This window comes from Limulus polyphemus, unplaced genomic scaffold (assembly GCF_000517525.1).
Source record: "Limulus polyphemus unplaced genomic scaffold, Limulus_polyphemus-2.1.2 Scaffold44, whole genome shotgun sequence".
In the NCBI taxonomy this organism is placed as follows: Eukaryota; Metazoa; Arthropoda; class Merostomata; order Xiphosura; family Limulidae; genus Limulus; species Limulus polyphemus.
Window position 1 is genome coordinate 1,043,855 of NW_013665654.1, and position 13,757 is coordinate 1,057,611.

General features: G+C 33.2%; 1 protein-coding gene across 1 annotated transcript in view; it reads right to left on the bottom strand.

The window, feature by feature from the left end:
* Positions 1 to 13,757, bottom strand: part of LOC106462161 (plexin-B-like) — a 256,950-nt gene that overhangs the window by 170,021 nt on the left and 73,172 nt on the right. Inside the window, exon 3 of the mRNA XM_022389702.1 lies at positions 13,017 to 13,097. The gene's annotated coding sequence lies outside the window, so the exon portion shown is untranslated. The remainder of the gene's footprint in view (positions 1 to 13,016; positions 13,098 to 13,757) is intronic.

Here is a 13,757-nt window from a genome sequence, read left to right on the forward strand (position 1 = left end):
AAATTACCCCAAAATATGGAAATCGAGAGAATTACATGTGAATTCGGGAAATCGGGGGAGTGGGTGGGGCAAGTGATTGCACCATTTGCACCCCCTCCCCCCCCCCAGATTCACCCGAAAGGCTTGTAAAATATATTTTGGTGTTACTAAGCGCTTTTTACGACATTTTCTGTTCCAGACAGACGTCGTATCTTGGTAATGTATTAGTACAAATCTTTAAAGTAGACGAATACGCTTGCAGTACGAAAACTAGCCGACTAACAGGTAACGAAGTATGAAATACCTGGAAACAGTCACTGAACTGTAACATGGTAAAAGTACAGCGGCAATAAGTCTGAAAATCTTGACATATTATTCACTTGTACAATTTATACTCAACAAGTGTGCACATCCATATTGAAAAGTGAGTCATATAGTTTTTTTCTTTTGTTAGTAATTTGTGAAAATATAAAAACCCACAAACGTAATCCACTATCAGATAATAAATATTGGTGTTAATATATTATTTCTTCTGTTTTACTTGTAGCTAAGTAATCTTTAATCTACCGACTCAATATTCTAACAAGAACTATTTCTATAAAGAACAAGTTAATCTTTAATCTATTCACTCAATATTCTCACAAGAACTATTTCTATAAAAAACAAGGGAATCTTTAATCTATTGACTCAGTATTCTAACAAGAACTATTTCTATAAAGAACAAGTTAATCTTTAATCTATTGACTCAATATTCTCACAAGAACTATTTCTATAAAGAACAAGGGAATCTTTAATCTATTGACTCAGTATTCTAACAAGAACTATTTCTATAAAGAACAAGGTAATCTTTAATCTACCGACTTAATATTCTAACAAGAACTATTTCTATAAAGAACAAGGTAATCTTTAATCTACCGACTCAATATTCTAACAAGAACTATTTCTATAAAGAACAAGTTAATCTTTAATCTATTGACTCAATATTCTCACAAGAACTATTTCTATAAAGAACAAGGGAATCTTTAATCTATTGACTTAATATTCTAACAAGAACTATTTCTATAAAGAACAAGGTAATCTTTAATCTATTGAGTCAATATTCTAACAAGAACTATTTCTATAAAGAACAAGGTAATTATAACGCGATTTTAGAATTGCTTGTTATCTGTGTAATGATGGTTTGAATATTTAACCATATTGATGACATTCAAGTTTCTTTTATCTTTTTTCAAGAAGTGTTTGCATGGCATGGCTCTGTCATTATACATATATTTACATATTTTATGATAAGATAGAATTTGGAAGATAAAGCTAAAAAAATCAAACAGATATTTTTTCCACATCTTCAATAAAGAAGTATAAAATAAATTAATACTAATGTACTTCAGACAATAAAGGAGCTCGCAATTAGTTATAAAAAATAACAGTTAAATCCTACACGACTGTTATTATTTTAATAATATCTGTTTTCATATTTTTTTTTATTGGGGAGGGTGTTCTAACCTTCTTGATCCTGTCTGGTTGCCTCAGTTATCCTGTTCTATCATATTATCTGTCCTATTGCGAAAATATTTGCTGTTGATCGTGTATATTGAAAACTTCAAAGTTAAACTAACATACAAGAAAAACTAATAATACACACAATCTAAAAATTTTGTGCTCACCAATTCACCCCTTTACCTCTTACCAACTCGATATAAAAGCAGACATGGTTCGTATGCAGGTTCAGTTTATAACATGGAAACTATTGCATCGCAAATGGAGATCTGTGTGCATGTATATACTGATGCTTTGAAAATGATCAATCTAACACATTCAAGACAATCCAATCCTGAAACGTATTTAAGTAATTTATTCGGATAGGTATCTTTCGAAATTCTGAGAATTAACGTTGGTGTAGAATATGCTTTACTTAATCAGTATTGAAACAATAACTAGATAATCACGGTATGTCTGATAATAGTGACTGTAGAAAGAAAACAGAAAAAAAGAAACTACAATGACAACGATAACAATGGTACTGATCAAAGTGACAATCCACTTTTCCTGGATCCACAAGATGCAGTTGGAACATAGTATATTACTATCTTTTTGGAGTATCAATCAAAATAGTAAAATTTATCCGATTTTTGTGGTCTTAAATTAAAAATCTGGAATAAATTAGATAGTGGCTTCTCGTGAAAATTTTTAAAAAAACGGTACTAAAATGTTTAATTCAAGTGATAAAATAATCTAGACAAAAGCCTTAGGAAAAGTCCACACACAGACATTCCTCAATCAAGTATGGGCGATATTCTGTGAAAGTCAATTATCAAATTCGACAATAGATTCCTGCATTTGAAAACATGTTAGCCCTGCACATGATTAAGCTGCACAATTAATTGTAAATTTAAGATGCAATCCTAATGATTTCGTTACATTCGAATTAGTGTGTACATAAATACTTGGAATGTTAGTTACTTAAAATAACACATCAGTTCTAAAAGAATCATTTTTAAAAATACATCTTTGGATCGTATGGAAAATCATTATCCTTTAACAAAGCAGGAAATAGTTTTATTACATAACACGTTTTGCATTTGATGTTATCTATTGGTTTTGTGATTTGCTCCAAGAACAAATACAATTTTTGCTCTATATAAAATATTGAATCTCTGTGGAACACACCTAACGACATTTTTCTTTCGACAGTACGTAAACCATAATGATAATAAGCAATGTTAACTTTCCTTTTGAACATAAGTGTTTTAACTGTAGCATATTGCCATGTTAATGAAGCTTATAATGTATACGCCATCAAGTTGTGAATACGTAATCGCACACTATAAATGGCGGGGAGGACCGTAGTGTCACAAAATACAGTCTTAAATCATGCATAATTTATAACCTGGACATTCACAATGTTATACAACTTCAAGGGCCGGGTTGTCTTGGAGCAACCTTTTTTACAATCTTGTAGTATCTCCCTTTGAACAAAAGAGAACAAAAAATGCAAACTTCGATTACAAAAACCTCATCAGTGTATGAGCCATTACGAGAATGTCGGCTGCTAATTACCTTATTACGAAGCCGTTTCGGGCAGCTTACACCATGCTGCGCCAACTCCGTCGATTCTCGTCACCACATGATTGAAACTGAAAACAAGCTTGGGCCACAGAAAGTATGTGGCCGAAAGGTGGCGCCAAGGTCACCGCCGTCCTTTCTGACACAACAGAAGGCGGCAAAACGCTAGCGCATAACACCTGCCCCTCCTCTACCAGATGTGTAGTTGATTGAAGAGTAGGCTTTGGTAATTACCAAGCAGGCAATATTAAATGTGACCGCCCTCTAACAAATTGGCCGTCGAATGTTGGCTTTAAAACTCTTTCTTCTATCTATCACTCTCTTGCCGCGCTTTAAACAAATCTTATATATTAGAGATACTTGTAAAAAGTTGTGGCTAATGCAGCTTCCTAACTTCAAATAGACTGAAAAACAAGCATTACCCTTTCCTAAAGGACGAAAGAGTGAAGAGGAATGACTTATATAAATGACATCCAATTACAGTCTGATGCCAATTAACAGTCTTAATGGAGTAATATCTGTCTAGTTCTGTAGATCGTTAGCTAAGAACTGGCGAAAATAAACGCCTTCTAAAGTGGTATTTTCAAGAAGTATCTTATGCTTTAACCAAGTTTCCCTGTTCTAGCTATATGTATGCATGAAAAGAACATGTAGCACACAGGCCTCATAGACCGCTGCTTGTTTGTCTTTTTCTTGGCTCTCTAATTAAAGCTAATATAAATGAAAAAGTAAAATACAACGTTACTTACAATCACATAGGATATAAGTATACACACACACAAATATTTTTTTTTTTTAGTTTCTTTGGCAGTGGCCTAATTAGGACATAAGCTGTAACGTAATAGAAGATAGGAATTCGTGAACTTTGGCTGGATAAGTGGGATGTCATTGATCTAGACTTACAACACGAATTAGTGCGGTTTAAAGTCTATATTAGGCCTAAGGATATAAACCAGATCCCTATGCAGTCATAATTAAACAAAAACAACAAAAAATGTGTTCGGCTCCACGTAAAAATAAGTTACCATAGACCTCAATCCTCAATGAACAGTAAAGCAATTTAACTTTAGAAGTAGTGTCCAGTGAACTATGTCTATGTCTATATATAATGTACCATGAACACATTTAGAATTAGTGTGAAATGAAGTAAACCTTGAAGTAGAGCACAATGAACTATGTCAAAAAAAAGTGTATTTATGATGAAACGTGTAGAATTAGTTTATAGTACTTGAGTAGTGTATAATGAAGTAAATATTGAGTACTTTGATACATTTAAATGTAATGCAAAACGGACTGAACTTTGAAATAGAGCACAACGAATTTGATTTTGAAGTATTTTGCAATGTGACTTATATTTAGATCAAATGTGAAACTTGATTGTAGGTTGTATAAAAATTAAGTATGTTTTTCTATCAAATAAAGCTTCCGCACTTTCGGTGCGAAGAAAAAAAATAGTAAGAACTTCAATCAAAATTGAAGATGTTATCTCGTGTATTTCTTACTGGATTGCCTTGGAATTTGGTATGTGAAGTAAGGATCCAACAGAACACATCCACTGAAAATACGTGATAGTTTGGAATACCACAGTTCGAGCTACAGAAAGTGGAAAATCACTAAACGATCACTCCTGTTAATAACACACAGTGTCCTGCAGGTTGTTTTGGCCTCACGACACATTACCGTGTGTACTGATATCGAGAAAATGAATTAGGAGCAAATATGTATTTATAAGAAACACAAATAAAGATGTGCGATTTATTCGTATGTTAAAAGTTACTGCTTCATCGCTGCAATCTTTTTTTTTTTGTTGTGTGTGTGTGTGTTTTTACGCACGCTGAAAGAGCAGAGGAAGTAATCTGTCAACAGTCACTTACCAAAAGATTTCAGCTGCTACTAAGAAAGACCGTTATGTACACTTTGTGATGTGCACCTGCTGACGTTTTTAATGGCCAGAGACGGTCAAGTGTTTAAGCAAGTACACAATCAACTTGACATATCACATTGCCCACAGTTAGCTAAAGGTATTATATCCGACGTTAAGTATACGAAGAAGCAAGCAACACGTATAATTGAACACTTCAAGCAAAACGTAAACATAAATGTTAGTCACTTCTTTACCGACGACTCTATAAGTATTTCTGAGTGAAAGTGCTTATCCATGTCATGATGTATATACTAGCTGTGCTTTAAGAACATGTATGTTTTTTCTACATCACCAAGTATTTGTGTTTGTGGAAAAATAAAACATTTCAAAAATAAGTTTCATACTTTTGCAACAAACTATACGTGAAATATTTAAATGTCATAAGAAAGACACGTACAATGCCAATGAAAATGTTCTTAGATTCATATCTCCCCAAAAACAGTTACAGAAATTAGATGAAACTTTGAATAGAAGTGCCGAGTTCTATCTACCAAATGTGAATGATGAATATTTTCTGTGAACATGAGCGTAACTCCGACTATTGAACTGTTGGTTCCAATGTTACCAAAGGCATTCTATAAATGAGTGTGTGTTTTCTTATAGGAAAGCCACATGGAGCTATCTGCTGTGTCCACCGAGGGGAATCGAATCCCTGATTCTAGCGTTGTAAATCCGAAGACGTACTGCTCTCCCACCGTCTATAAACGAAGCTAGTAATGAAGCTTCCTTCTTTTCAGTGGGAGTTGTGCGATGATTAAATTTATAACAAACTTATAAATACAGTGGAAAGTAATTAAGAATCTACTAGTGGTCAGTCCATCTTCGTGCTAGCGAGAGCCACACACTGTTTTGAGTGCGGTCCCATCGGGAATCGGACAATAGTTAATCGATAATTTAAAAAAGTGTCATGACTTTATTCACTTTTATTGGTATTAAACGTCAGAGTAATGCAGCAATCGACAACAAACTTTAAACAACCAAGCCTTAAGGTCAAAGGCATTAAAATAAGCTCTATTTTTAGCTTCATTTCTAAATGATGCGAGTGCAAGTTTAACAATCCATATATATTTTCAGAGTGATAAAAAATATACCAAGAAAAACAACGCAAATACTATAATTAGTGATCAATACAAACGTCCATTAAAACCATTCTGTGGCTAAAATAAGTCAACAAAAAAACCAGCTTTCGATAAAAATATTACTTACTCGTATATAAGCATCTTAACGAATCCGTAAAGCTATTTCTACAAAGTAATTGCTTTTAAGGTTTTATTCATGCATTTCAAGTACTAACTCTACAGATACTTAGTGTTTCTTACTTACATATTTATGTCTAGCAAGAAATTTTACGTTAGATTTGTAAAGGAGTCAAAACTACACCTAGAGGTAAATCAGTCTAACTTAACATAAACCACTTATTTTCCCCATCTCTTTCGATTATTTAGGATATTTAAATTTCTTATTAAAGAAATGTATTCAAAAAACCTGCATTTTCACTTATTTTTAATGCACCCAAATAACGTATTATATTGGTGATGAAGTATTCTACTTAAGCTTAACTTACGGTGGATTAAAAATATTCAAATTCATATAATACAAATAGGCTTTATTTAGTGATGTGATGTTTTGGACATCCATTTCAGTTAGCTGTATTTGTATTCTAATCACATTATTACACGAATTAAAAGCAAAAGTGGTCTGTTCATTGTGTGTGTGTGTGTGTGTATGTGCACGCGAGTACACTCATTAAAATTATTTCGCGTTTGGATATTACTAGATCGACTTTAATCATAATTTAGTGTACGAACGTACGACTATGTTTAAATATATACATTATTACACGAATTAAAAGCAAAACTGGTCTGTTCATTGTGTGTGTGTGTGTGTGTATGTGCACGCGAGTACACTCATTAAAATTATTTCGCGTTTGGATATTACTAGATCGACTTTAATCATAATTTAGTGTATGAACGAACGGCTATGTTAAAATAGGTTAAGATAAAATATCAAAATCTCTGTTGAAGTTCAGTAACTGATATTACTAGATCGACTTTAATCATAATTTAGTGTACGAACGTACGACTATGTTTAAATAGGTTAAGATAAAATATCAAGATCTCTGTTGAAGATCAGTAACTGATTTTGGGATTTTTAAAAAGAATATATTACAATTCTCACACAGATGCTACGTGTTATGTGATCGTATTTTACTCTTTAGTTATTCTCAAAAACGACAAACTGCATTATGTACCTGAATCTAAGCAGAAGAACAACCAGTTCCTAACTAAGTATCATGAATATATTTTAAATTACGCTTCCTAGTATTTTCATTTGATTAAGATCTACAACTGCGATAAGTTGAAGAAAACTACAATACGAATATATATATATATATATATAAATCCTTTGGTGACTCAGTAGTATCTTGATGGATTTCCTAAACCACAGGAATTTGCTAAAATAATTCCGGAATGATACGTGGAACGAGAACAAATTCGTGCTGTCGATATTAGCAAGTTACAAGGCCTTTGCATTCTAGTTAATCTCGAGGGAATGAACACTAATGAATTGCGATACACACATTTAATAGAGAAAAGCACATAAGGGAAAGCGTGATGCTGTTCTGGGACACGTCTATTGTTCTAGGGATAATTGGGCGGCACAATAACTACTGGCTATAACAGTTTATTTCACTTGCTAAATCTGGGTCAAACATACTCCTCACGAACTGTTATCGTGTAGAATCTAAAACATAGTGTGTGTGTCAAATCTTCGGTAAATCTTGGTCAGCTAAACGAGGTTATCCGTAGACTAAGCTAGTTGAATTATCTAACGAACTACCTTGCTGCATTTCAATGAGTGCCTACAAATCCAAGTTGACCTATACAGCACCCTGTAAGCAAACAACCGCATATTATCTCATTAATGTACCACCAGGTTAGCTACAAGCTGCTTGTTACAAGACAAATTGTGTAGGGTGAATTTAAATAATCTTAAACAAACCAACGGCAGGTGAACATATAAACTACAAGTTCATATACTCGGAAACTAGTGTGCAACTGGAGGGCTGAACGTCACAGGAACTCGAGGGTTTCATACCATGCCCTCAAAAACTAAGGGGTGTGGCAGCCCCATCCGTACCAAACTTTCCTGCTCAAATCACTTACATAATATTTACAGAACAACAGCAGAAATACAAACAAACTGAAAAGATAAACTGTATATCAGCGTAACTTTTAAAAGAACAAGTTATTTCTTATTATGAAGTATACAGTGTGAAGCAAAGATTGCGTATCAACATGATATTTTTAAGTCCCACCTTTAATGTGATTTTTCTAAGTCATGTTTGTGTTTCTCTCACTGTTTCTTTTTCTTTAGTTAAAATAATTAGTTAGGGTGTCATTAACCCTGCAAGAACTTATAGAAGTGGTTCTGTTATGACATTGTGTAGTTATATCAATGGTGCACATTTCGAAAAGCTGTAAGGACAGGACTTTAAAAAAAAAGCACAGTGATGCGCGATATTTGCACCATCATCATGTATATTACTAAGGAAGTTAAATTACGTCAGTAATTTTTAATATAAAACACACATAATGTATTAACACAAAATATAACGTAAAAATGCTATGATAAAGGGACGGATTAATTTTATGTGTATTTAGTTCCTTTTTAAAAAAAACAAAAAATTAATTAGTCAATATTCAGTCTTGCAGGGTAGGTTCATCACGGTCAAGTGCTAATAAATACACTTGTACGGTGTGATACTTTATCAGCATATTCTACTTCACTGTTAGGACAATACAAAAAGTAACATTTATGCATTTAAATTTCATAACTGGGAATACTTAACATCCGGATACACATTTTCCTTTTATTTTCTATCAGCAGTAGAAAATATTTTTCTATCTACTCACCATGCAACTGAATAACTGGATGTAACACAGGAGAGGGTGATCTAAAATGCCACAATCGCGCAATTATTGACATAAATACATAGGCACAAGAAGAAGTACTGGCTAATGCCACTCTGGGCCTTCACGCACTGACACTCGTAAGCGCCCATAAAATGGCTTTTGCGAGAGCTTATTAGAGCCCCTGTCAAGTCTGTCATGGTGCTCGCTGTTCATGCAATCAGCTGTTATTTTTTTTACACGGGCCAAGCTCACATATAAATTCGTGTGATCCTGTTGGCTCCTACGACTCCGATATTTTAATTTGAATTGGTTTAGACTAACGATGTTACATGCACAGTAATACGATATTTTTGAACTATGTTGTTGTATTATATAGACATCCAATATTTGTATTTGATAAATTAAGTCAAAGTGTTAAATTTTAAATTACAAAATTAGTTATTAATTAGCAGAAAATTCAGAACAGCAAATAAAGCTTAAACAAATTTGGTCGTGACCTAAATTGCATTTGATGAGCTACTTTGATTTTCTGCACGACACGAGGCCGCAAGGGCTGGTATATTGATCGGAGATAGTCATAGTTCAGTTCTGGTTTTACTTTCAATTATAAGCATATCTCAGTTTAGCCAGCGAAACACTGTTTTGTTGTCAACATTCAGCAAATAGAATCTTGGTGAACAAATCGGATTTTCTTCCTCAAATGACACTTTAGGAAGAGACATTGTAACAAAAATGTTTGCAAGCTTTGTGCTAAATACAGGAAGAAAAGAAGTGAAAGGGCGCAGCCAGCAAGAGGTGGACAAATATATATAAGTCAATGAATTCATAACGAAGTACACCGTCACTCCCAATCTGATTTAAAAACACACCAAACTGCTTAAGTATGTATATATCTTTTGTTTTTGTACTCATTACTCAAATTTATAACGATATACCTTCACTGTTTGTCATTACGCATAAGGCCTGCATCATCAACTACCTACATTTTAAAGTAAGTATACTATAATCTCGCCTTTTATTCAAAGGTAAATCCAAACGTTGCCTGTACAGGTCTATGTCTGTATAGATGTTGCCAGCATCTACACAAAGCGGAGGAAAATGGTTACTCTCAAAACAGTTATTAGTGTGTTAGACATATTCAGCGATTTGATTAAGCTTAGTTTACATTAAAATATGTCATGGACTTCGTATGTATTTATAAGTTATTGGCCAAGGCCTAACTTGATGACATTGATTTTCAAGTTACTTGTGCATTTTGATTTGGCTATTTGTTAACTTTGTATCAAGTGATCATATACTAAGGTAATTAGAGAATTGATTTTGTGGCGTTTATTATTTAAGTACCAATTTAAACATAATTACACATTTCTATTTTATGTACAGTATTATCTGTTCATTGATTTTTGTTATTTTTTATAAACTGGTAGGCCTATACATACGTTTTTTTTGTAAATATATGTTATCAGTCATTGTGTTATCTTTTACATAGATTCTACTGTTCATTTATTTTATCAATTCAGGCTTTGCTGTTTTTATTCCATTGTTTTATTACAATGTATGTTCCTTGAAGATGATGAGAAGACTCTTCCTGACACCAGCATCCCTCTTCAATCTCGGATAAAAGTGGCTCTGCATGCACAAGCTAAGGAGCCATACAGAAAGCTTCTTAAAGCAGTTTACTTGCTTAATGTGGATGGATAGCCTCTGTCGTCATTCAAAACTAGTTAAAAGTGCAAAAACAAAGTAGGGTACACCTGATTTCAAATTTGATAACGCCAATGGAGCAAAATAATTTAGTAACGTTATTTCAGAAGCCATTAGTGAGAAAGTAGCAGTGATTTTATGTTCAGAAATAGCTTTTTCAATACTTAGTGATGGAAGTCAGGCAAATAAACTGGCTCTGAAAAATAATTGATTTTCATTGAACTGTCAAGCAAGGTATATCAGTTTATTTCTGTGTTTCCTTACAGGACATTGATAGTTTTGCAGATGCAAATAATCTGAAGAGGAACTTTGATAATGCATTCAGAAGTGATGGGAAGGTTTCAATTCCAGCAGAGAAATACACGTACCTGCTAGTTTCAGCTACAGCTGTTGGAGCCTCTGTTAATACTGGAGATTACAATGGATTGGTAACAAAATTGAAAAATCACAATCGCCTTTGGCATTCATTGCGTTTTCCATAGAGTTGAATTGGCATTAAAAATTAGTGTATCTAAGTCAATTGCTGTTGTGAAAGACTTTATGACAACTATATATTACTTATTCAAATACTCTGAAAAGTTCAAAAAGCATTTTGAAACAACTGCCAGTACATTTGGTGTGTAGCATTTTGATTTACCTAATGTGCACACACATATGACTTAATGATTTATTATGTAATTCTTGCTAGAGCAACAGAGAATTACATTGCCAGTTGCAAGGAGAGAGTAGTATTGGCTAAATTTCATGTACTCTTAAAAAAGGATGAAATACTTTAATTTTCTGTCAAAATGTTGCTTGTACAAAGATCTGCAAAATGCATGTTCTATTCTGTCTATGCAGTTTGATAAAAAAAAGCATTTTATGCTATCAGATACTGCCTATGGTAGAAAAAGTAAAGAATGCCTTACAGGAACTTAAGGAAGAAACTTCACGTATGCACTGTGAAAACCTTTTGAAAAAGTTCAGACTTGAAATGGAAATGAAATCAAGTTCCTGGCATCTTAAGAGCACTTAGCTTAACACAGGGCACCAGAAAATGTAAAAAGAAAACAGGGAATACGCTATTGTGAGTGTTAACTACAGTCTAATGAACAATATAGACTGTGCTAAGAAAACTGTAGACAAATTGAGAATTACAGTCATTCCAAGAGCTTGTATTGATCTCCGTCCCACCAAACATGCTCGCCCTTTCAGCCGTGGGGGCGTTATAATGTGACGGTCAATCCCACTATTCGTTGGTAAAAGAGTAGCCCAAGAGTTGGCGGTGGGTGGTGATGACTTCCCTCTAGTCTTACACTGCTAAATTAGGGACGGCTAGCGCAGATAGCCCTCGTGTAGCTTTGCGCGAAATTCAAACCAAACTGATTCAAGATTTTCCTCATTTGAGAATGAACTATATTAAAGTATATTTTAAATAAATCCAGCAAACTAGGGTAACACCATCTGGAAAATTGAGTGTTTATAATTATTTGCAGAGCATTTTCATGAGACATTAAAAAATGTACAATTTTTTTAAAACTAAGATAAGTTCAGAATAGAAAGAATTCAAGAAAATGGTTAAGTGCTACACGAATGGAGTCAAAAGTAAAGATCTCTGGGAATGTGTGCTTTTATACAGAAGGAAGGAATTTAAAAATATTTGTTTGCTGGTAGAAATAGCATTCTCGTGTGTTTTGAAAATATAACTTAAAAAAGTAAGTAACATAACACAAATGTATTTTTGCATACAATTAACAAGAACGAAAACAAAACTTTTTCACGCATAGATGAAAATAAGTCTATTCTTATTCACAATTTCAATACTAGCCTACGAAACACAATGTCAAAACGCTAATCCTAAGTGTGGATTCTTTAGGTTTTTACTGTGACGTCATACCTATATGGTGGAACGCGTTTTTGGTCAGCTTTGGCATGATAGACTACTATTTACGGTCACGTCTGTAATGAAGTATTCCTTTCTTTGTTAAATACCTAATCTTAAATTTGCCATACGTTAGATGCATATATTGACATTCATAAGTTTAATACTGTTCACAAGACTGAGAATAGTAAACAAGTTAGTGCTTTTCATATTACATGAAAGAATGAAAACGTATAATTTTCCAATGGAGTTCAGCAAGGGCCTTAGGATTCGATTACTACAACTTCAAATAGTGGCTGCAAGACAGATTTTGAAACAAACCAACAATCACAATACCAGCATTATAAATAAATATTGAAACGTTTCAACGTACATTTTACTTGTTAAGCACTTTTATAACATATCAAATTATGGTCACTTTACTGTAGCAAAAGATACTGAGTTTAAATGGAAAATAATCTTTATGATGTTAAAATATAAGAAATTTAAGAACATTACATAGAACACATTATGAGATTAAAGTTAATCGTTAAGCATTTAATTTAAAAAGCGAATTTACGTAATGTACCTTGTTTCCGCAGAATCGGATGAGAACCGAATTATGTTCTCCGCTAGGTCACCCGCAGACTCAGACAGTTAACTGTTTCGTCTGTAAATCAAACAAAATAGTAAAACACACTGTTGATTTTTCACCTTGTAAACTACTAAATTAAAAAGGGAATACCTACAAAACACTTCAATTTCTAACAAGTACAGGTTAAGAGAGTGACTCAAGGAACAATGAGAAAAAAAGGAACTATGACTACAGGCTATATGTATGAAAAATCAAGCGCGTGTATGCGCGTGCGCGCAAACTAAGAAAAAAATCCTTCCTTTGTTTTTTTTTCATTTAAGTTATCAATTTTGTTGTTTTACCACTTCAATTATCCTCTCAGTACTTTACATACAAAATTAGATCACAGTTTCAAAAGCATTTATCTACTTCTTCATACAATTACACAGAGTTAGAACAAAAGTTAAAACAGTCCCTCTATACAAACAAAGATAAACTGTTAACTCAATAAATGTAGAAATCAGTAGATAAGTATTAAATCTTGAAATGTATATTCTTATAAACTAAATATACAAATATGCATAGAGATTTAATCTGTTAAACAGCGTATATCCCTCTTACTGCGTGTCCTATTTCCGCAAATACCATTCTTACTAAGGTACGTGTTACCTTTCCAATAGTTTTATATAACTGTCTTTCCTGTGCGAAGCTTTCTTATTTTTGACCTTATTATTTGAATAGTTTTAGTTAGAATAT